At 55.1% G+C, this 22270-nt stretch overlaps 1 long non-coding RNA gene across 1 annotated transcript in view; it reads left to right on the top strand.

Moving 5' to 3' along the window:
• Window positions 1-6807: 6807 nt before the first annotated feature.
• The window catches only part of LOC117803713, a 31111-nt gene continuing 15648 nt past the window's right edge, over window positions 6808-22270 (top strand). Inside the window, exon 1 of the long non-coding RNA XR_004627685.1 lies at window positions 6808-7482. This is a non-coding gene — a long non-coding RNA (uncharacterized LOC117803713). The remainder of the gene's footprint in view (window positions 7483-22270) is intronic.

Here is a 22270-nt window from a genome sequence, read left to right as displayed (position 1 = left end):
GGACAGCGACGATATACAGAATATTTAACCATGGGCACTGGCAAGTCACAATGGCAGCTGGCCCAGGGAGGAGGGCACAGCTGGGCTGGAATAAGTTCATTTGTCTTTGTGTCTTTCTACCCCATCACGTGTCTGTTCATCAGCAAGCACGCAGACTTCCCTCGAGGGCAGTTCCTGAGGAGGTTGGAGGATGTGGGAGCCCTGGATCTCCTTTGCATTCTGAGCAGCTCAGGTCGGCCTGGCATGGGGCCCCATGCCCCACAGCACCGTGAGCTGAGGGCCTTCCCAGTTTCGGGCCCTGCCCTGGCTATTGCTCTGCCACCAAGCTCTGTGGGGACAAGCTTCTGGTGGCTCTCACCCTCTTTATATCCCTCAGAGCTGCTGCCCTTCCTGTCTCTTCGTCTCAGAAGCATCGTGGGTCGGGATTAGGGGCCTGTCTGCATTCTGATCCACTCCCCCCACCCTGTTTCGTCCTCACCCAGGGATGTTCGTGGCTGCTATTGTCTGGCCGTGGAGTTTGAGGAGTGGGGTGCTGGTGCTGGTAGAGGCGTGGAGCAGGGTTCTCTCCTTCAGGAAGGCTTCACCCCTTGACACCTGGCATGCTTTGCCAACAGTAGCTCCTTTCACCTGGTCCTTCTTTTTGCCTCATTGGGTGAAATCCTTGCCATTGAGGGCCCAGGGTGTCCTGGTAGAGTGATGAGGGCCTAGGAAGACACAGCCCCGCTCACCTGGAAGTTAGAGACTTGGACCCCGGCCCGTCTTCCTACTGAATATGAATAGCCTTGGGTGAACCAGCTCCCTTACTGGACCTGGAAAAGGAGCATCGGATGGAATGGAATCAAAGGCGCCTTTTAGCTGTGACATTTTATAATCTGCATGTTGTTCCTGCTTTTGCTCCTCTGTGACCTGCCAGCGGTCTGTACCCCCAGCCCCCTGGCTCACAGGAAACCCAGCCACCGGGGTTCCCTTCAAGTTACCCTGGGATGCAGGGAGGAACCTTCACCAGAGCCTACAAACGTGAAAACCCAGCTCAGTGCCGGGCAAGTGACATGAAGCCGGGTGGTGGCCTGCCCTGGAGCAAGACTCAGGCTGGAGAGCACATCTTTGCCGAGTTTGCTCCCAGCCTCTGATTGGGAACCTTCTCTGCTGTTTCTCTTTCTTCTGACAAGTGTTGCCGTGGTGGCTCTGCTTGCCACCGGCTGGCCCTCAGGGTGGTTTTGCAGTGTTCCCCTTGGGGCTCACCCCACCCTGCTTCCCCAGGCCAGGGCCTTTAGACTTGGAAGCTCTAAGCCCCCAGAAGCAGAGCATGGGGGAAATGCTACTTCTCAGCACCCGGCCCCTCTCCCCAGCGGCCCCGGCCAGGTGGCTCTGCCATGGTGTGGGCGTGAGCGTGGGCCATGGAGTCAGGTGGATTTGGGCCAGTGGCACCTAGGGCCAGCCCTTTACCTCTCTGAGCCTGTTTCCTTATGTCTAAAATGAGAATAACCACACCTTTTTCATCAAGTTGCAGTGACGCCTAGAGATAATCCAGGTAAAACACCTTGAAATTATATGGTCACTCTCTTTCACCTCCCAGTCCCAGCTGAACCCAGGGGTCCCAGAGGCCATGGACACAAGCCGTTGTCTTTCCTGACCTCTTGCCTTTGAGTTTCAGGCCTGCTGTGCTGGGGAGGTTCTGCAACAACCTTGGGGGAGCTCCTCCCCCGCCGCCCCAGGGAGCAGAAATACCTACTTTCAGCCCTAATAATACCTGAATGAGATTTATAGGACACCTTCCTCCCCAGAGTACAAAGCTCCTTCTCACATATTATTCTCTTATCTTTAGATTGTCCTGTGAAGTGTGATGGGACAGCCTCTTTTCAGCTTCTCTGGAGATGGAGACAGAGAGGAACCGTGGGTCTTGCCGAGGTCACAGGATTGGAATCCAGAGCCACGCCACTCCAGGACATGGGAGGTCCTTGGCAGGGGAAAAGCTGAGCAGAAAGGGAAGATGCAGGAGCCACTGTCCTGAGGCTGCGGCAGTCAGAGGCCCAGATGGAGGAGGGAGCCGTGGGCAGAGGTGCAAACTCCGCTCCCATCCCTGCCCATCTGGGACTTGGCAAAGGATCTGGGGAGACATCCCCCAACCATCCCTCAGGGAGGGGCCTTGGCCTTTGGCCTGTGGGCTCCCATTTCTGCCCTTGTCACACCGTGTGCCTCTTCCAAATCTGAGGGCCTCTGACCAGGCCTCCAGCAAGCTGCAGCTCTTTGCCATCCGTATTTCCACCCCAGAGGAGTGAGGGCAGCACGCTGGGAGGTTGCCAAAGCCAGGGGCTCCAGCCTTCTAGGAGTTAACGACTCCCTCTCCCCAGCTGTCCTCCCCTTGGTGCTCCTCTTCCTCCCTCCTCCTGCTCACAGCAGGCAGGGCCTGGACCTGGGAGCCATGCCGCTGTGCTGTTGCCACGGGAGCCGGGAGGCAGATCTGAGCTATGCAGGGAAAAGGCCCGGCCTGTCAAAGTGTCTGAGATGAACCGCCGCCGTCCCCGTGCAGCTGGGCTCAGACGTGTCTCGGCTCTTGTTCTGTGCCTGAGAATGGCGAAGCCCAGTGAGGTTCAAGGGCAAACTCACTATTCATTAGTCAGGGGTTCTTGACGTCCCGTCTCTCCCAGGGATGGGATCCCCCCCTTCCTCTTTCTCTCCCTCCTGTGACACATTCCTGGGTGCCTTTGGTGAGGACTACACCCTCCTCTGCCTCCTGCCCAACCCCCTCTCCAGAGGCCCCTAAATAAACTCCCCCCAAGGAGACCAGGCAGGGCAGAGACAATGGCCACAGGAAACCATTCAGGCAGGACTCTAGCCATGCTGGCCCTCTCTCTGCTCCCAGCACCCTTGTGGGCCTCACTCCCCTCTGACTCAGGGTACCCCTGGGCCACCAGTGTGCACAAGCCTGCACAGGAGGAAGCCACGGGCCAGGGCCCTTGGGACAACAGGCCCATTCTCAGAGGGCTCCTTAGTTGTCTCCATAGCCTGGATCTCACACAGCTGGCTATTTTGGTGCCTTTTTCTACCATCATGGGTCTATTTTAAGACACTCTCAAACACTGTTGGTTGCAGAATGTAAATCGTACGGTATATTCTGTAATGCGGCAGTATCAGAATGTAAAAGACATTATACTTAGTCACAAGCAAATTACACTGCTAGGAATTTACTCTGTGGTTATATATGTAAAAACTTCCAAAGAAATATGTACAAGAATGTTTGTCAGAGCATTTTCTTTTTAAGAATGTAAGAACATGGAAATGAACCTATGATCCATTCATACTGTGGAATATTATGCAACTGAAAAAATCACTGTGGTGATCTCTCTGTAAGCTGATATGGAAGGTTGCCCAGTATATATTGTTGCACGAGGAGAATAAATTGCAGAACAGGCAATAGAGTATGATCTTATTAATGTGTATTTAAGAGTCAGTCTTAAGTATGCTTACATTTGAGGAGTTTCTGGAAATATGTATTGGAAGGCTGTCTCTGGGGAGTGGGGATGGACAGATGCCTTCTGAACTATTATATGTTCTTTCCATGCTCATGGAATACTTTTATTGAAAAATTTCAAAGGCACAACTTAATATAATAGGCTTAACTTTGATTAACCAACTTAGGGTAAGAGCTCCAAGAGGATGGTGGTGATGTTGCAGGAAAAAAAAATCCCAGAAACTGCCATTGGCCATTTTCAGGCCTAAGAAGCACACATCATCATCGTCATGGCTACTGTGGTTAATTAAAAGCCTACTAAGTGCCAGGCTTAGTATCTCTGGGTCTTGCCTCGATGGAAATCGTTATTCCAATTTCACCATGTGGAAGAGTAGTTGATTGGTTTGTCTGAGCTCCTTAGCAGGAAGGAGGTTGGGGGGATTCCCTGTTTCACTGGGAGTGGACCTTACCCCTCTGCCTTCCAGAGCTGCCTTCTTGGGAGAGGACCTTGGAAGCCCCAGCCTAGCCACCTCCCCCAGCACCCCAACCAGTCCGGTCATGGGGCTGGGCTGGGGCCCAGGGTTGGGAAGGAGGTGCCCCCTTCCTCTGCCCCTGCTGCCCAGTAGAGGTATCATCGTACTGGGGGGCTGGTTGGGCTTGGGCCAGCAGAGGGAATGGACGGGGCTGTGAAAGGCCCAATTTGCATAAGCCACGTGTTTCATGAGAGAGACATCATCGTCCTGAATGCGGGCGCCCAGTGCCAATCGCCTCCTTTATCTGCTTCTCCCCTGCCCCCTCCAAAAAGTAAATGGACCAGCAAATGTCTCCAGGAGGCAGCGCGGGGTGGGCTATACCCACTGGAGGCTAGGGCCAGCTGCCCCAGGAGCTCCCCAGGGCGCCAGCCCCCACCCCACCCGCCACGGCCTGAGAGGAGCAGGGAAGAGAGGCACCACAGACCCAGACTGAGCAGCTGTGGGGACCCCCCCAGGGATCCCCGGGGCCTGTGTGATAGCAATGGTCACCTCAAATCAGCTGTGGGGCCAGTGGAGAGAGGAGGAAAGAAGCATTAAGAATGACCACATGAGAGGGGCGCCTGGGTGGCACAGCGGTTAAGCGTCTGCCTTCGGCTCAGGGTGTGATCCCGGCGTTATGGGATCGAGCCCCACATCAGGCTCCTCTGCTATGAGCCTGCTTCTTCCTCTCCCACTCCCCCTGCTTGTGTTCCCTCTCTCGCTGGCTGTCTCTATCCCTGTCGAATAAATAAATAAAATCTTTAAAAAAAAAAAAAAAAAAGAATGACCACATGAGGAATGGTGACTCTTTGTAACTCCGTGGGCTGCAAGTATTATTGGCACATTCATTTTAGGGATGAGGACAATGAGGCACAGAAAAGTTAAGGTATCAGTCCCAAGCCACACACACAGTTAATGCCAGAACTGAGGCTCAAAACCAAGTCTCTTGGACTCTAAAGTCTGTACTCCTAATCCCAAACCAATCCTGTTTGGCCTGGCCGCATAAAGGGGGTCCCCAAAGCTGCAAGGCCTCCACAAATGGTCCTTTGCCTGAGGTCCTCCCCCAGTTTCACCTAATGCAGTGTGCCCAGCCCTGGCCTGGGCAGTGGAGTGGGGGATGGGGGATTATAGGGCCTTTCACAACTGGGGCTTTTGTCTTGTCTGGTGGTATAGCCTTTCCTCCAGAGTTGTCCAGGGGCAGTAGGATTGTCCCAATGGGCTTCCTGGAGGTGGTGGCCTAGAAACAAAGATGCTGCCCAGCTGGTCAAGAGAAGCCTAAGTGAGCACCGGAGAGCTGGGGCAGAGTCCTGGGGAAGGTCCAGGGTCTCTTCCTGGAGGAAGTGGGAGTGGGGGAGGTCTGAGGGTCAGTTAGATGCCACAGCCTCACAGTCCCCTGGCTGCGGGTCACGTGCACTCCTGCAGGTTCTGCTTCTTCCTTGAGAGGAAGGGGCCTGGCAGGAACACAAGGACATGCCCAGTTTTGCCCTCATGCTTCCCAGAGGCTGGCCTGATGGGAGGCTGAGGGAAAGCTGAAGGTGCAGATGCAGAAATGGGAGAGGAGAGGCCTCACCCAGGCAGCTTGAACCACTGGGCCACTCCAAGCCCAGTGGGTCCCCCAGAAGCTCCTGAGGGGAGACCAGGGCTAATTCTGGGACAGGCCTCTTCCTATCTTGTGAACCCCCTGCCTCTGTCTTCCCAGCCCACAATGAATGATGTTTCTTTGAAATATCCCTGTCTCTGGTCAGTTTTTCTGGGAGCTCATGAATGAGGAAAGTATGATGTGTGGGAGTGTGAAGCGAGGTCTTGGAAAGTCTATCTCCCTGACCTAGGCTAGGGTCCTTTGGGGAAGAGGATGAAGGCTGCTGGCTGGCCGAGGGCCTGCCTCTAACCTTGAGGGCTGCAATCAGGTGTACTGCCAGGTTCCAGGTTGTGAGGTAGCTCCCGAGCTCCTCCTCTCGCCATCAGTGTTTCTCATTTAACCCTCACAATGACTCCACCAGACTTAGTCCCATTTTACAGACTAGGAAACAGAGGTTAAGAGGCAAAGCCACACCGCTGAGGGCTGAGCCACACATAGTGAGAGAAGCATTGGAATGGGGCTCCTGATCTCGTCTCTGTGACCAGAATGGGATGCAGGGAGCTGTAAATCTCCTGAAAGCCATTCTATGTATGTGCAGAATCACAGCATTCGTTCTCACAAGGCCCTTCGAGCCCAGATGATAATCGACACTTTCTTGGCCCAGGCACTAGTCTAAGTGCTGGTTCATGTCCTAAATCATGGTGTAAGCCTCAGACATGCATATGCATAACTGGCCACTATCTTACTTTACCAAATATCCTATTTAACCAACGGAGAGAATGAGGCCGAGTAAGGCGACCAAGGTGGCCCCTGGGTGCAGGTGTGGGTGTAGCCAGGATGCCCGCACGAACGCCTGTCCAGATGCCAGGCACTTAACCACTGCCCACACTACCACCCTGAGGGTCCCGCACGACGCCAGGGAAACGTCTCTCACACGGGCCCGCACAGCAGCCCGGGCGCGTTTGGCCACCGGCGGCGCGGCGGGGTGTGCACCACTGGCCGGCAGGCGGCGCTCCCCGGGGCGCCCGGCTCCCCCCTCGGGCCGCGCTCCGCCAGGCAGCAGGCTCGGGCCTCAGGGCCCCGGGAGGAGCCAGAACCCCGGGCGGGAGGGAGAGGACTGAGGGGCGCGCGGCACAAAGAGCTTTTTATTTAAATTTGTTTAGAGTTTCGCGAATTTGCATGAAAAATGTGTGAGAAAAGCCAGCTCCGGTGACCTCATCCGCACCTGCCATTAACGTTCAATTAGCGGCTGAATAGCGGCCGCCGACGCGACGTGCAGAGAATCTGGCCAGCCCCGCGCAGCCACGGCTGCGGCCCGGGCCCACAGTCGGGTGGGAGTTGGGGGGGCGGGGCGGTGCGCAGGGCCCTGGCCCACTGCTCGCGGCCGGAGACCCAGAGGGCCTCGTCCGCACCCCGACTCTCTCGGGGGACGCAGGGACGCCAGGGCCCTCGGGTCTAAGGCACTTTGGGGCTCTCCGGGCCTGGGGGCACCTGGGCATGCCAGGCTCCCACCCGGCGCCGAGGGGGACGGGCTCGCCCCCTTCCCGGGACGTGAGGTGAACGGCTGAGCCCCCGTCCGAGCTCAGATGGGTTCCCTCGCCACCTTCCGGACGAAGTGTCAAGTACAAGTTCAAGTTCAGGGCTAGGCCCGGGGGGCTCCGAGCCTTCCCCGGCTGCCTTTGTTCTTCCAGATAATCGCTCCCAAGTCCCCTCCGGGCGGGGCCCGACAGACGCCCCCGCCCCGCCCCACCGCGCCCCGCAGGAGCCGCCTCCTCCCGCCGGCCCGGCGCCTGTCCCCTGGTCCCGGCGCCCCCGCTCGGGGCCACCGTAGGTCTGGGGGCTCGGGGCGGGGGGAGGCGCGAGCCGCGTCCGTGGGAGCCTCCCCAGCCCCGCAGTCCCAGCTGCAAACCGAGCTTGGTCGGACGGACCCTCGCGCTGAGGTAAGAACCCTTGGCGGGGTGCGCCCGCACCCCTCGTGCCCCGCCCCCCGCCCCCCGCGACCGGGAGCAACGGCACGGAGGGCGGTGTGCTGCAAAGCGGCGGGGAGACTGGGCAGCCCCACTGGGCCTCCGGGGGGCGCGCTGCCGCTCCAGGGCTCTGGGGGGTACGAGACCTGGGGCGGGGGTGTGGGCAGGGCACAGAGCAAGGCAGGGCGCCCTGTGACAGCCTGGTGAAGTCGCTGGTCTTTCCCAAGGGCGTCTAGCTCGTCCATCGTCCGTGAGCCTCTTGGTCTCCACTTTCTGCGCTGCTAGCTCTGGCTGCCGCTCTTCCTCGACTCCTCTCAGACTCTGGCTGGAGGAACCCCCAGTTAGAATCTAGCTCCCCAGGCCCTGAGGCTCCTCCTGGAGAGCTGGAGGAGAGAGAGAGAGAGAGAGAGAGAAAGAAAGACTGACTCCGCTCTAAGGAGAATCAGCTGTGGGCACTCCCCCGCCCCCCCCCCGCCCGCCCCTCGCACCAAAATGAAGGCCCAGGGCCAGTCGGTGGTAGCTGGGCTGAAGGTGGGTGGGCTGAGATTTAGTGGCAGTGCAGGGACCATAACAAGCCCTCTGTGCATAGGACCTCTTTCTGTCCCTGTGTGCCTAGCTCCTGGATTCTGTGTGGGGACAGGTGTTAGCTCGTACCTCACCCAACCAAGACACTGTCAAGCTGAGCTGGCCCACAGAGCTGCTTCTGAGGGGTCCGTGCCCTGTCCACCATTCCTGCCTTCCGCTGGCACATGCTCACTCCGAGGTTGTTTATGTCTTCGTGCTTTATTTTACACACAGTTCTAACATCCCTGATATTTGGTTTCTAAATTCACAGTAAATTAGAAGCAGCAAATTAAAAAGGGGGAGGCGGCTTTTCCTTGAAGCCACATGGCTCCCCTTCTGTGTTCCTCCCCATCTCCTTTGTGTCGTCTCCAAATTTCTCACCTGTGGGATTTTACTCATGCTAAAGTGTCTGCCTCCAAGAGTACAAGGACCTCCTTCTCCAGGAGGTCTGCCCAGATTTCCCCCACATCGCTTCCCCTCCTAACACCTTCAGCTGCACTGCCAAGTGCTTAGTAGACACTCAAGAAATGAAATAGTTTCTGGATTAATGAATAAAAAACCAAACACACGTAAATTGAAAAAGCATTGACGATTGAGCTTTTTTTATTTTTTTATTTTTTTTATTTTTTTTAAAGATTTTATTTATTTATTTGAGAGAGAGAGAGAGAGAGAGACAGAGGGAGCATGAACAGAGAGAGGAGCAGAGGGAGAGGGGGAAGCAGACTCCCCGCTGAGCAGGGAGCCTGACGTGGGACTCGATCCCAGGACCCTGAGATCATGACCTGAGCCGAAGGGAGATGCTTAACCAGCTGAGCCACCCAGGTGCCCCGATTGAGCTTTTTTTAAACATTGGCTCAAACCGAGATACCATCTCCCAGGGGACTCCTCCCCTCTGTACCATTACATAAGAGGTCTCATTCACAAGCAAGAACAAGCAGGGAGAGGCTGGTCCCATGTGCTCTCGTTATTTAAAAAAAAAAAAAAATTCTTCGCGAGTTGCTTTAAGATTTAAGAAAGAAGAAATGTCAGAAGGGAGCTCCCCTACTTCCGTCAGGCTCTGCTCTCCATTTGGCTGGGTCCCGAGGGCCTGGAGGGGCTGGTGTTTCGGGCACTGCACCAAAACTTGGGCCCTCCTGCAAGGCCTCAGCGGGGCCACCAGGAAGTTGACTAAAATTGGAGACTGTGACCCACCTAGTGCATGTCTTCATGCTCCCGATGATTCATCACTGACAGGCTGATGTCAGACGAGCCTGGGAAGATGTTTACATCCTTTTTAAAAAGGGAAACGGAAATGTTTTTCTGCAAAGCCATCTGCAAATGCTCCTCTTCCTCACGGGAACTTCTGGCCTGAGTTCTAATCTGATTCCTCCCGGGTTATGGTGCCATCTTGGACAAACTGCCGTTTTTCCTCCTGGTAGCTGAGGTTCCCAACTCGTGGATGGGTAGAATGAGAAAATTTAACGCAGCAGTTTGCAAAGGGCAGTGAGGTAAATTCTACTACTACTCTGTAGGAGACTGAGGGGAGGGAGGAAGTATTATTTATATATAATAGCTCATTTAGTTCTCCTAGCTGAAGGGGATGGACCTTGTTATTAGCCCCCTTTTACAGAAGGGGAAACTAAGGTATGAAGGCATTAAGTAAATTGCCTTCAGTGTCAAAGCTAGAAAGAGGTCCCCATGCCTTTGGTTTAGACTCAGTGTGTTGACTAAACTACCAACATTCTAGCTTTGTTCCTAAGCTAGTTGCTGAAAATTCTTCCCAAATCACAGTCCACAGGGATTCTCTTGCCTTCCTGGTCACCCAGAGGCAGAAAGGAATTAGAGCGTGGGGAGTGAAGACCATTTGGAGTATCGTGTTCAAGGCTGACTCCCTTACCAACCGGCTGACTTTTGCCAAACCTTCATTTCCTCATCTGTACAATGGGCTTGCAAATCGATCTCATGAGCTCTTTGTGAGGAAAAAAGAAGGTATTGTGCTTGGCTGGGTGCCTGAGAGGCTGTCAATGTATCCGTGGGGGAGAGCTATTATTATTTTAAGAGCAAACACCTTTAATGACAATGTTACTGTCACTTTGCGTTTTCAAAAAACGAGGTCCCTCCTCCCTCAGAAAAGAAAAAAACTGATCCAGTTGGTCTCCTCGTGCTTTAATCAAACTACCAAGGAGGGGCCTGCCTGGACTGTGGAAAGACACCAGCTCCTTTCTGTAGGCAGATCACCGAGTCCCCAGGAGGTCACCTGGATTCCCCAGTGTCTTTGAAGGTGATAAATTAAATACAGACCCTTGTAATCTTGTCTCTCCTGGAGCCTAACCACTTAGAGGTGTGTGTGTGTGTGTGTGTGTGTGTGTGTGTGTGTGTGTGTGTGTGTAGAGGTGGAGTGAGAGAGAGAACATGAATAGTTCTGTGCTAGTATCCTACCTGCCTCTGAGCAGGACCCCTCCTGGTGGAGATGATCAACTGGGTCTCCCTCACTTTCTTCCTCCTTAAAGCCAAGGGCCCAAGTTTTCATGCAGCTGTCTCTTCACGCAGCTGTCTCGTCTCCGGGTGGAACTGAAGAGAGACACTGACTCCACTCCACTTCCTTTCATATCAGAAAATAAGTAAAGGACGGGCAGCAAGAGATTCCTCAGACAAAGTGCTCATCAAGCAGGCAATAGACAGGCATCCTGCCCTCCTCCATCCCATTCCTGGGGTGTTGGCACTGGTGCAGGGACAGAAATGGTGACAGTCACTGGAGAAAAGTGAGAAGACTGGCAAGGGGTGAGGTTGCATCCGTGGCTCTGGGCACCTCATAGGAGCAGCTCTCCTGTGCCAGGCGCGCTTCGAAGGGCTTTACATGCGTGAGCCCAGCGAATCCCGCTAGTGCCCTGGGAGATAGGTGTCGCTATTAATCTGTTTCAATGTTGAGGAAATTGAGGCACAGAGAGACTGAGTGAAGTAGCCTGAGGCCACATGGGTAGTAAATGGCAGATCTGGGTTAGATTTGAGCCCAGGGAGCCTGGTTCCAGGGTCTGTGCGCCTAACTCTACTACCAACCTGCTTATCAAAGGACCACATATCAGAAAGATATGTTTGCCTTTCTCGGGGTGAAACCAAGTGCCCCCAGTGTCCTTCGAAGTCTTCAAGAATCTCTGTGTGCTGCCTTCCTCACACTTCTTGGAGCCCCGGGTTAGAAATGTTAAGAGCCTTCTTTACGATCCACCTCCCCCACAGTCATTGGTGAAGTGGGCATCAAAACCATGGTTTCTTGGCGGAGTGGGGCTGCACATCCAGGATTTGGGGCAAAGAACTCCTTGCCTTACTGGAGACTCTTCAAGGGTCCTGGGTCAGAGGAGCCTCAGTCCTTCCATCACAAACCTAGAGACAGCATCGGAGTTGATGAGGGAGGGGTGGGCTTTCTCTGAGTTTCCCCCACGCAAGCTCCATCTTGAGAGCTGCCTTTGTCCAACTCCAGGGAGGGACTCCCTACTGTGAGGAGGAAGCTGGGGTGGGGGTGGGCCAACAACACACACCGAGCTGACAGGTCAAGGAGTCTGTCTTCTACCCTGAAACTTTCTGGTCAGAACCAGTAGAGCCCGCTTTACATCAGTTCCAGGCCTCGGGCGGAGGAGGAGGCCAGGTTAATGAGATACTCCTGGTTCTTCCAGGAGGTAGAGAGGTCTGTCACAACCAACTGAAATAAATATAAGGCATTTGTGACGTAATAGCTGGGATAACAAAAATCCTTTAACCAGATAAGGCTTGGTATGGGTGAAAGAGCTGTGTGTGTGTGTGGGGGGGTCTGTGTCCGAGTCCAGAGTTAGGGCACCCTAAGGAGCAGCTCCATCCACGGCTCCTGCTTGGCAGGCCTCGTGGCCTAACTCACTAGACCGCTTGACGGTCGTCCTTGGTCAGTGAGGCTTGGCAAGAGTGACACGCACGAATCAGAAGCTGGGGACGCCCACTCGGGGGGTGGCCCCCCAAATGCATTTGCCCAAACGGTTTTCCTGAAAAAAACAAAACCGACTTTCAGCTGCTGGAAGCCGACCTGAGGAGTCCAGGGCCACAGATGACATCTGGGCTTATCTGCTTCCCAGGAACCTTATTCGTTATATTCTTATGATTTATTCTAAGTCCGTCATGTGAAGAAAATCAGTCGTGGAGTTAGTACTGACGGCCCTCCTCCTGACCACACCTGCATCTTTTGGGTGTGCCTTAAAGGTCTGGGGAATGGAAAATATAAAAACTCCTTTGCGGTGCGCCGTCTCCAGTCCCCCGACCGCACCCCACCCCCCCTTCTCATTCATCTTTCACTTTCTGCCTAAATTTGGAGGCGCACGCGGCGGCCGGCAGCCATCTTGCGGTGGAGACCGGAGAGGCCGCGCTCGCTCGGGCCCAGGCCCACCACGCCGTTCGCCTCCAGCGCCCGGCGGGCCTGGCTCGGCGTCTTTCGGGTGCAAGGAAGGGCACGGCCCTGTCCCGCGCCCCTCAGTGGCTCCGCAACATTCCCGCAAGGCCGTCGTGCGGTGACGCTGTCTACAAAGCGCTGGAGACGCCGCGGCGCGCGGGAGGGGGCCGCCTCCGGGGTCTCAGGCCCTCTGCGGCTGGCCGCTCGTTCCCGCCGTCTCCCGGTGTCTCCTTGGAGCTGGGGACGCAGGCTGTCACCCGGGAGAATGCTGCATCCTCCCACCCTAACTCAGCCCCCGGCAGGAGGCAAGAGGGGAAGCCTGGCCTCTCCGGCGAGCCCTTTTCACTAGGCGCGGCCGCCCGGGCGTTTGGCCTGGGTTGGCCCGGCGGGCGGCTGTCTGGGGGCGGCGCGGGCCGGGCCGCGGGCACCGGGCCGATCTCGCCCGCTTCCCTGCCGCGCTTCGGGGTTACCACTTTCGGTTTGCGCTCGCACGCCGGGGGCCGGATTTCCCCGGGAATCGGAGTTATTCTATGTGCAATTTATTTGAACCCTGAGGTTCCAAGAAAATCTATAATGAACGTTCATATCTACAATTTACTGGTCAATCTGATCGAGCGCGGAAGTCCTCGGGTTCTTCGTGGTGTAAAATGAAAAAACTGCCTCGTGGTGGGGGTCACATCGGGTCCCTGCCCCTTGCTTACGGTCATTCTGAAAGAATTTTCTTCCCAGGGGGAAGCCCACTTNATATATATATATATATATATATATATATATATTATATATATATATGTAGGCCCCAGGGATCAGGCCGAGAGTGCTCACCCCACGAGCGCCTCAGACCGCCCAACGTTCCGGAAACGAAGCGCGAAGCGTCCTCGAAGCTGCTGGGGAGCAGGGAGGGGATGTCGGACCCAGGTTGTCTCGCTGGGCCGGGAGGGAAACTCTGCCACGTTCTTAGAGCAGAGGACCCTGTACTTGGCCCCCCAAGGCCGGGGCGCCAGCTGCACTCTCTCTGCGCGCGCCCAGCCGGGCCCGCCGATGATGGGCAAAAACTGGGGGTTCTTGGGGATTCTGGAGCCACTCTGAGGGCCAGATCGAGTTTGTCCCACGACCTTGGCGCCAGGAAGCCGTGGAAAGAGACAGACCCCAATTTTCTCCCCTTGGAGTTGAAACAAAACCTGAAAGCCCGAGGTTACCCGCACGGCCAGAGGTGGCGCCTCGGCGGCGGGGGCGGCCAGAGCTGCGCGCCCGCGTGGTTCCCAGGCCCGGGTTCTGTTTTTCCTAGATGTTGAGTTAGTGCCTTAGCTGGTTAGCTAATAGCCTGCTTATAAGCAGCATTTACGCAAATGCCGAACCTGGCCTCACGCTGCGTCCCCGCGTCCGCCAGACCGAAAGTTGCCCGGCTGGGGTTCGGGAGGAGGGACGAAGGGAAATTCTTGGTAATTAGAGGGGAGGTTTTCCCGGGACGCCCCTTGGTGAAGTGGCCTTGGCTTCGGAGGAGGAACAAAAGGCTAAGGTGCCTGCGCGCCGCGCGCCCTTGGGGCCCTGCGCGGCCCGCATTCATGCCCCTCCCCGCGCCGCTGCGGCCGCGGGCTTTGTGCGCTCGGGCCGCGCGCAGCGCTGCACCTGCCCGGCTTTAAGTACCTTGGCGAGGCGGCGCGGGCGGCTGTTCTAATCGCCATCTCCAAAGTACCTGCTCATGAATAAACACCAGCCCCATTTATCAGGTACTTAGCGCTCATTGTGAAGGGGAAATTGGCCCTTTTCTGAAAGTGTCTATCCTCAGCCCATCTGCACAGTCGTGGCTGCAGAATTTCCCCCACCCTTTAGTCACACACACACGCAACACGAGGCTCCTCCAGGCTAAGATAAACTCGCTTTTCTTTCGGTAAATGCGTGATTGAGCCGCCACAATAGACGGAGAGGAGAAGGCCGCTGGGTCAATTGCCCACGTCTCTCCCATTGATAGGAAAAGTCAGCACGGGGAATGCACGGTCTTCGCAATGCCTTGTCCTGTGTTCCAGCTACAGTGCCTGAGGACACATGTGCACAGAACGCCCGCAGGTCCCCCAGACATTGGGCAAAATATTGGAAATGGTGACCCAATGTGTCTACAGTGTCCGTCAACTTTGGCTGTATGGGTCCCAGCTGGACTCTCTTTCCTAGCCCTTCCCTATCCTCGGCTTTCCTCTCTCCATAGGGCTCCACACCTGGGTCTGACAGTTAAGGAGTGGGAATGCAGGACTGCAGGACAGCGAATATAAGAATCCGAACAACTCAATTTGCAAAACTCCAGGTCAATACAAGAAAAGTGGCTCTCCCAGGCTGGTCCGAATGGTAACTTCCGGCCCACGAGGCTAAGGTTTCTCTGCGAGGAGGAAGAGAAGGGGTGGCCAGCCTAGCTCACACAACTGTGGCCGCCCCACAGTGGGTATAAAAGCAGGGTAAACAGGCATGAATGCATAGATGCCGTCAAAGTCGCCCAAGTTAGTTTATAAACACGTTTGCGTCCAGAGGTTTCGCTTGTTGGAGGGCTAACTCATCCATTCCTTCCAACACATGTGCACAGGCTCGTGTTCCCAAGGCTCTGTTCCCTGGGTGGAATTCGCCTGGAAACACAATCGATTTTCTGGACCTGCCTATGGCCACAGGCAGCTCTGAAAATGAAAGTGTTTGGTAAGTGTGGAGATTTCGCCAATCGAACGATTTAAGATGGCTTTGTCTTCTTTGGGCTCCCCCGGTTTCATTCTGTGTTTTACAAACAGAAGCCCAGAGCCACTGCCAAGAGTCCGGCTCCGCCGCCCAGCCCTCTCATGGCTCCTGGCGGTGGTCGCGGGGGTTCAGGAATCCTGAATGTTTAGAAAACCTCTGCGTATTGGGGTTTCCTGGCTCGTTCCCTTTACGCTAAAAGCAGGCAGCCTCTAAAAATCCAGTCTCTTGCCAACGACTATGTAGGATCCTTGGGGTCCTGCTGTCGTTCTGACTAGTGTGCGGGGCTCGGTCCGCGGGAGGCCTGCGGGGGAGACTGGGTTCTCCTCAAGCTGCGGACGGGCCTGCGGGGTCTGAGCATGAGACCCAGAGTCGGCTTCGGGGCGGGCCGCGGGAACTCCAGGTTGCGGTTCCCCGCAGAAACGCCGGTGGCCCCAAGGCCCCAGCCCTTCCCGGTCTGCACCGCCGTGCCGGCGGCAGGCCCGCAGAAATCTTTCCCAAGCACGGGCAGCGCCATCATGCCGAAGAAAACAAGATCGGCCCCGCTGGAATTCGCCCAAATACAGCGGCTCATTTTTGGAATATTCTAGAAAACAAGATCACGTTTCTCTTTATGAGTAAAGGGAGGTAATTGATGGGGGGGCAGACACGGGAACTGTGAGGGCGACTTAGGGATATACACATTATACTAAAAACGACTCGAAATTCCGAATCTCCAGCCTTTCTGGCTACACATCGGACTCGGGCGGCTCCTGTGTTGGGAGAACGCAGGCATTTCTGCCTCGTTGGCCACTTCCAGGACACCCAGGCTTGTTTTGTGGCCACGGAATCTGCCGGGCGCTTTCCTTGCCCAGAAAACAAGGGCACCAGGCGACGGGCTGCGGGGCATTCTTGGGATGGCCGGCTGGAGGGGTTCCCTTCAGCCCTGTAGGGTATCCGACAAACCTCTTCTCCGGTGGGTCCTCCCCACCTCAGGGTCTAGAGGCTGAGCGTCGCCTCCCGCAGCTTTATTTTATTCGGAGAAAATTCTGGATTTCGAATTCGTTGCTCTTGTGTGCTTGTGTTAAATGCCTGCCTCTATGGCCTGGGTGTGTGCGATTCCTCAGGAATCTGTGGATTCCAGGGCGGCCGGCTGCGCCCAGGGGCTTTGGGAACCAGGAAGAGAGGGCGCCTGGGCGTCCTCCCCAGACACTGGGACTGGCCCCTGAGGTGCGGCTGGAGCCTGGTGGGAGCAATTAGGGCTTCAGTCTCCTTCGGTGGGGGCTTCGGTTTTCACACTCTGGACCACACCCTTGGTTCAGTCCCTGCTGTCCCTCAGGGCTCCAATCCGACTTCCCCCAAAACGAGGGAGGAGCCGAAACCGGGCCGGGTAGATCCCGGCAGCTCTGGGGCAGGCTCGCTTACCCGCAGGGCGCAGCCAGGCCCCAGGCCTGGGCAGCCTCTGGGGAGATGCTGGGGACCCGGGCGAGGCCTTCCAGGCTAGACTTGGGCTTGGGCAGTGCTCGTGAGCCGGGCCCTCTCTACCCAACATGGCTTGTCCTCAAACATCCCATCCTCCCCAAATTTCCCCCCCACCCCCATTCCATCTTGGTTCCAACGGATCTGCAGGAGTTTCGCCGTCCCTGTGACGAGTGCCCGCGAGGCTGCCTGGCTTGGAACTGGGAAGCCTGGAGAAGGCTTGGGGGGGGTTCCATCTAGCTAAACCCCAAAAACAGAGCTCTGACGAAGCCAAGCAAGTCCCGGAGTGAGGAAGCAGCTGTGCAAACGCTTAGGGCCTAGAAAGGAGAGCGGAGAGCGCGTGAAGTCCGCTATTTGACCTCACATTTGGGCTTCAGCAGACCTGTTTTCTCCCACCCCACCTCGGGAGCACCTGAGGCCCCCAGATATTTACATTTGCAAATACCTTGGTCCCCTTGGAGTGGGTGGGGCGGGATCTGCTGTCCCTGTACCTTCTCACCTTCTGAAACCCCTCTGTTGGTTGAAACACCCCCCCTATAGGATGGGCCTCCATTAAAGCTCCCACCTTTGGTCCCCCAGGCCCTGCTCTGCCTCTCAAATGCCTATGCCAGGTCAGCACTTGGCACGTCTGGGTACCCAAGCCTGGAAGATCTGGATGGTACTCCTTCCCCCCAACTGTGGGGGGGGTATTCCCTTATTCTCAGCAACTAGCCTCCCTCCAGGGAGGAGGGGACAGCAGTGGCCTGGGCTGACCTCGAGGGCCCCCAGGGGAGGTCTTACAGGGGTTGGAGCCCCCCCTTCTCTGCATGGGGTGGATAGGGAGGTTCCTGCCCTTTCTGGGGCTTCTCCTTGGTTCTCCTTGGCTGCCCAGGGCCCTGCCTTGCCCACAGCATAGATGGAAACGCTGAGGCCTATTGGCTCAGGTTGGCCAGCTGCCAGTGGGGGATGCAGGGTATGCCTGCCCTGGCCCTGCCCCCTCCACACACCTGGGCCTGGTGGTTCTCTGCAGAGCCATGGAAAGAGGGGGTGTTCCTAGAGAATATGGAGGGGAAAGGGGCAGTGAGATTGGGCCTTGTAGTTCCCATGCTCTCTTCCCAGTTTACTCTTGCAGTCTCTATTCCAGTCCAGCCCGAGGTTCCCTGACTCCTCCTACAGTAGAGAGGAGTACAGGGTAGGGGCTGCAGGGCGAGGTCAGGTCAGGTCTGCCGGTCACGTGTATTCCTCCGGGCACTCCTGTTCCAGATCCACCGGTAGAGGGAGCCCCGGGCTGGGGAGGAGCACACGTTTGGATGGTTCTCCCGGCTTCCGGGCGCCACACTGTGGGGCTCTGTGGTTCAGATCTGTACCTGACTCCCCCGTGTCCCAAACTGGCAAAAATCACAGGTTCAGTGACAGATGGGCGAGGCTCAGGGTGGGAGGGAGGGTGGGTGGGCAGGGAGGCCGGGCCACCTGTGGTGGGACCTGTACAGATGCAGGCCACTGGACGCCTCAGCCTGACCTTCAGTTTGTAATAACACTGGACAAAATTGTTACGTGGGCTGGGGAGTATGTATGCACACACACCTACGTGTGTCGAGGCAGGGAAGGGGCGGAGGAGTAGCCGGACACTTGGCCCCTCCTAGTTTCTGAGCTGGAAGGGGTTTTCTACACCATTTAGTTCAAGCACCACGTTTTGTTCGCTTGCTTTTTTTTTTTTTTTTTAAGATTTTATTTATTTATTTGACAGAGACAGCCAGCGAGAGAGGGAACACAAGCAGGGGGAGTGGGAGAGGAAGAAGCAGGCTCATAGCGGAGGAGCCTGATGTGGGGCTCGATCCCACAACGCCAGGATCACGCCCTGAGCCGAAGGCAGATGCTTAACGACTGCGCCACCCAGGCGCCCTAAGTTCACTTGTTTTTTAAGTAGGCTCAAGACCTGGACTCACGGCCCTGAAATCAAGACCTGAGCTGAGCTCGAGTCGGGCACCTAACCAACTGAGCCACCCAGGCGCCCCCAAGCACCTTGTTTTAATAGCAGGAAACAGGCCCAGGTAAGGGAGAGGCTAATCTAGGATGTTGGGGCAGAGACAGGGATGACCCAGGTGGTGCTGGGATAGGCCTGTCCCTTGGCTTACCTTCTGAGCCTCAGTTTCCTTTGTTGTACAACACTGAAATTATTCTAGGTCCCTGGTTCTGGGAGAACATCTGAAGGGATATGTGTCTGTGTGTGTTTTCATGTTAAGGAAGCAGCATGTGGCCACCTGAGACAGGATGTGTATCTGTGTGTGGGTGCCTGTGAAAGTGTGGGGAGGCCTGTGTCGTCACCCCCCCCCCCCCCCCCGGGCGGTCTTGCTCTCCACCACTCNACATTGTGTGGAGATGTATTTGTGGGAGTGGAGGAGGGAAGGCATATTTGCATCTGCAAACGGCACCACCCATCAGAAGGTGTGAGTGTGAGCGTGTATACACACTCATGCACGTGCACACTGCCACTCCGCCTCCCGCCAACTCCCACTCTACTGGAACCTGTTGCCAGGCCCTGAGCCTGCCCCACTGGAAAGCAGAGGGAAGGGGTGAGAAGGCCCAGGGGCATGGGCTCCAGGGTGTGGACCGGCCCCAAAGCCCGACAGGCTCTAAGGGGCTGCAGTTAGGCAGTACTTCTCCTGTGCTGGGGACAGAAGCAGGAGGAGAAGGATTATGGCAAATTCATTTCTATTTTCCAGCCCACTAAGCCTGCAGTGCGTCCCTGGCGTTAGCATGAGAATAGGCTGGGGCTCTGTGAACCCCTCCCAACCTGCTGACCCCTTCCCCCCCCCCACATGAATAGTGGGACTCACAGCTTCCCGGCCTCTCCAACCAGCTCTGCAAAGCCACGACTCCTAATCAGGGTAATTTAATATATTTTAAGCCCCCGGCGGCTTTATTTTCCCTCCTTTTTGAGTTTGTTTTAGGCATTCACAGCTCTCACCCCGTCATTAGACAGCCTTATTTGACGGATGGAAGGAGCTGCTATGAGACCACAGCCCTTTGTGTCCCCTACATAAGCTGGGCTTCCCTGTAATTAGAATGGTATTCCCAGCCATTGAGGCCTTTCATGAGGCAGAACAAAAACTCCCCGAGATGAATATCCCCTAACTCTCAGCCCCCTGGCCAGGAAGGGGCTGTGAGTTAAAGGGACTCCTTGGGGAAGGCAGTCTGGGAGCAAGGACAGCCAAGATCCTGCCAGGGTGAGGAATTTAGGGGCCATAGGGAGTGGGCACCAGACAAAGGCTCTGGCAAGGTTAACCATAAACACCAGTCACCTATATACGTTCCCCCAGCCAGCCTCCGGACCTCTGCCTCTGTGGTCAGAGCACCCGAGACTGCCCATGGGGTCAAGGGATATAGAACCAGGCTGGGGCGCAAGTAAAACACTCACACACCCAGAATCATGCAGACCCTGATTCAGGTATCGTTTCACATCTAGACACACAAACACAGTCACTCACATATAGGTTTGCGATTCCATTGTAAACACACACATACACACACACACACTGGCCTATGTGTACTTAGCCACAAGATCACAAACACTGGGGTGGAAATGTTTGTAAATAGACAGCATACCACACACACTGTCACCCAGACATAGAAACAGACTGCAGTTTATCTTTGTGTACACACACAAACACGCCACTCAGACTGGGGTTTGCTTATGAAACACATACACTCCTGCACACTCATGTTTATTTCCATACATCCTCTGGATCCCATTTCTTCTGTGGCTGTAGGACATTTACCAGCTTGCACACACTGTGGTGATGCCATTCTCCCCTTCCCCCCTCCCAGGATATAAGCTTGCTTCTGGTCGCATTCTCGGATCCATGCTTAGCCTCTGTTCAAATACAGAAATTGACAAACACACACCAAGCATGGACACACGTACATCTGCTAGCCCACACTGACACATGAAAACTCAGGAAAATACTAGGGAACCGAAATACAATTATGGCATTTGGGCATTTCTGGGCCAGCCTCTCCTAGACCAGATACACAGGAGTATGGGAAGGCTAAGCTCCCCCCCCCAGCCCGTGCAACCACACACTGTGCTGTGAACCCCAGATAGTCTGGAGTCCCCTGTGCAGCACAGGTGGGTCTCCCCATGCCCCTGGGAAGAGCAATTTCCTTTTTCCAGATTTCTCCTTTGGACGGGGCTTCAAGGACAGGAGGCGGGTATCTGGCTCTCTGGTTTTCCCCAGGTCTCAGGAAAGGTTCAGAGGCCAATGCTAGGTCTGAGAAACTGCAGAGGAAAGAACCCAACCTACCAACTGACCCACAGGAGAAGCAGTCCTATGGAGAAATAGTGAGTGCTCCCTTTCCAGGAGGATTCAAATAGGGGCAGGATAATCACCAGTCAGGGTGATTATGGGGAAATTGATTTCATTCAGCCCCTCCTCTGTGTCAGATTTTGTGCTCAGAGCATGGAGTACAGAGATGAGTAACATATAAGCCTATCTTCAAAGGAACTTAGAGTCCTAAAGGGGTGACCAGACACCCATAATACACAGGACTGGACAGGGGATGGGACTGGGGCAGAGTGGAGACTAATGGGCCTCTAGTTTCCACATTGGAATATTGGTATCAAGGATGAAAGCATCCCATTTAACTGGTAACATACCGTGTTGGATAAACGGTGGATTAGCTGGTCTCCAAGGTGTGTCTCCAAGATCTATCTGCACTGCATGAGTCCGTGGCTATCTCACTGTGGCATTCTTCCCAAGGTGGGTTGTTGCTCCCTCCCTCACTCTGCACAGCACTATGCCATGCACTAAACTGAGGGTGGGGTTGCGGCCTACTCCACGTGCCCAGGAACAAAGGAGAGGCTCGTGAAGAGTGGGATGAATGCACTCTGAGGTGGGGAGAGCTGTCAAAAAGCAGGTCAAATTCCTTCGTGATTCCTGGCTTCTTACGAGTGTAGAACAGCCACTGAATCTTACTAAGATTCACTCTCTCCTCTTCCAGAAGGAAGTACAGTTTTGAAGAGATGGGGTAGGGATCTCCAACTGCTGGTGATTTGCATGCTTTTATGTATTTATTTTTTTAAACCTTACCTCTCCTTTCAAATATGGGGAAACCATCTTATCCTTGTAATTGCTGGGGCCACAAGCAAACAGATCCCCAGGAAATGAGCAGCAAACTCCAAAGTCTCTCTCTAGATAAAACATTCATCTGTTTCTCTTTCGAGGAGAAATTCCCCAGGGAAATTAGAGAACAAGGAATGCTTTGAAGCCACTTCCTATGTCTTACTTAAAAAAAAAAAAATTACCACAATGTTTTACCACGATGGTGTAAAATAGTGGTTGGGGCTCTGGGCTCTGGGCTCTGGAGACAGATTCAAAGCCTCTTACCAGTCATGCCTGATCGTGGGCACGTCTCTTGGGCCCTGAGTGTCTTTAACTGTAAAGTGGGGGTAATAACAGTACCAGCCTGATAGCGTCGTTGGGAGGGTTAAATGAGCTGATTCCTGTAGAAGAGCCCAACAAAGGTTTGCACCTAGTAAGTGCTCATTGTTCGCCATGGTGATTAATATTACGGTGTTCAGTAAATATTTGTTGGGTAAATGAGTCAATTTTTCAATTTACTTGCGTTTATGATAAAATTACCAGAAAATAAGATCTTCCTGGA

The sequence above is a fragment of the Ailuropoda melanoleuca genome, chromosome 9 (genome assembly GCF_002007445.2).
Source record: "Ailuropoda melanoleuca isolate Jingjing chromosome 9, ASM200744v2, whole genome shotgun sequence".
NCBI lineage: Eukaryota > Metazoa > Chordata > Mammalia > Carnivora > Ursidae > Ailuropoda > Ailuropoda melanoleuca.
Note: the sequence above shows the minus strand (reverse complement) of the source record. Positions and strands in the feature narration are given on the sequence as shown.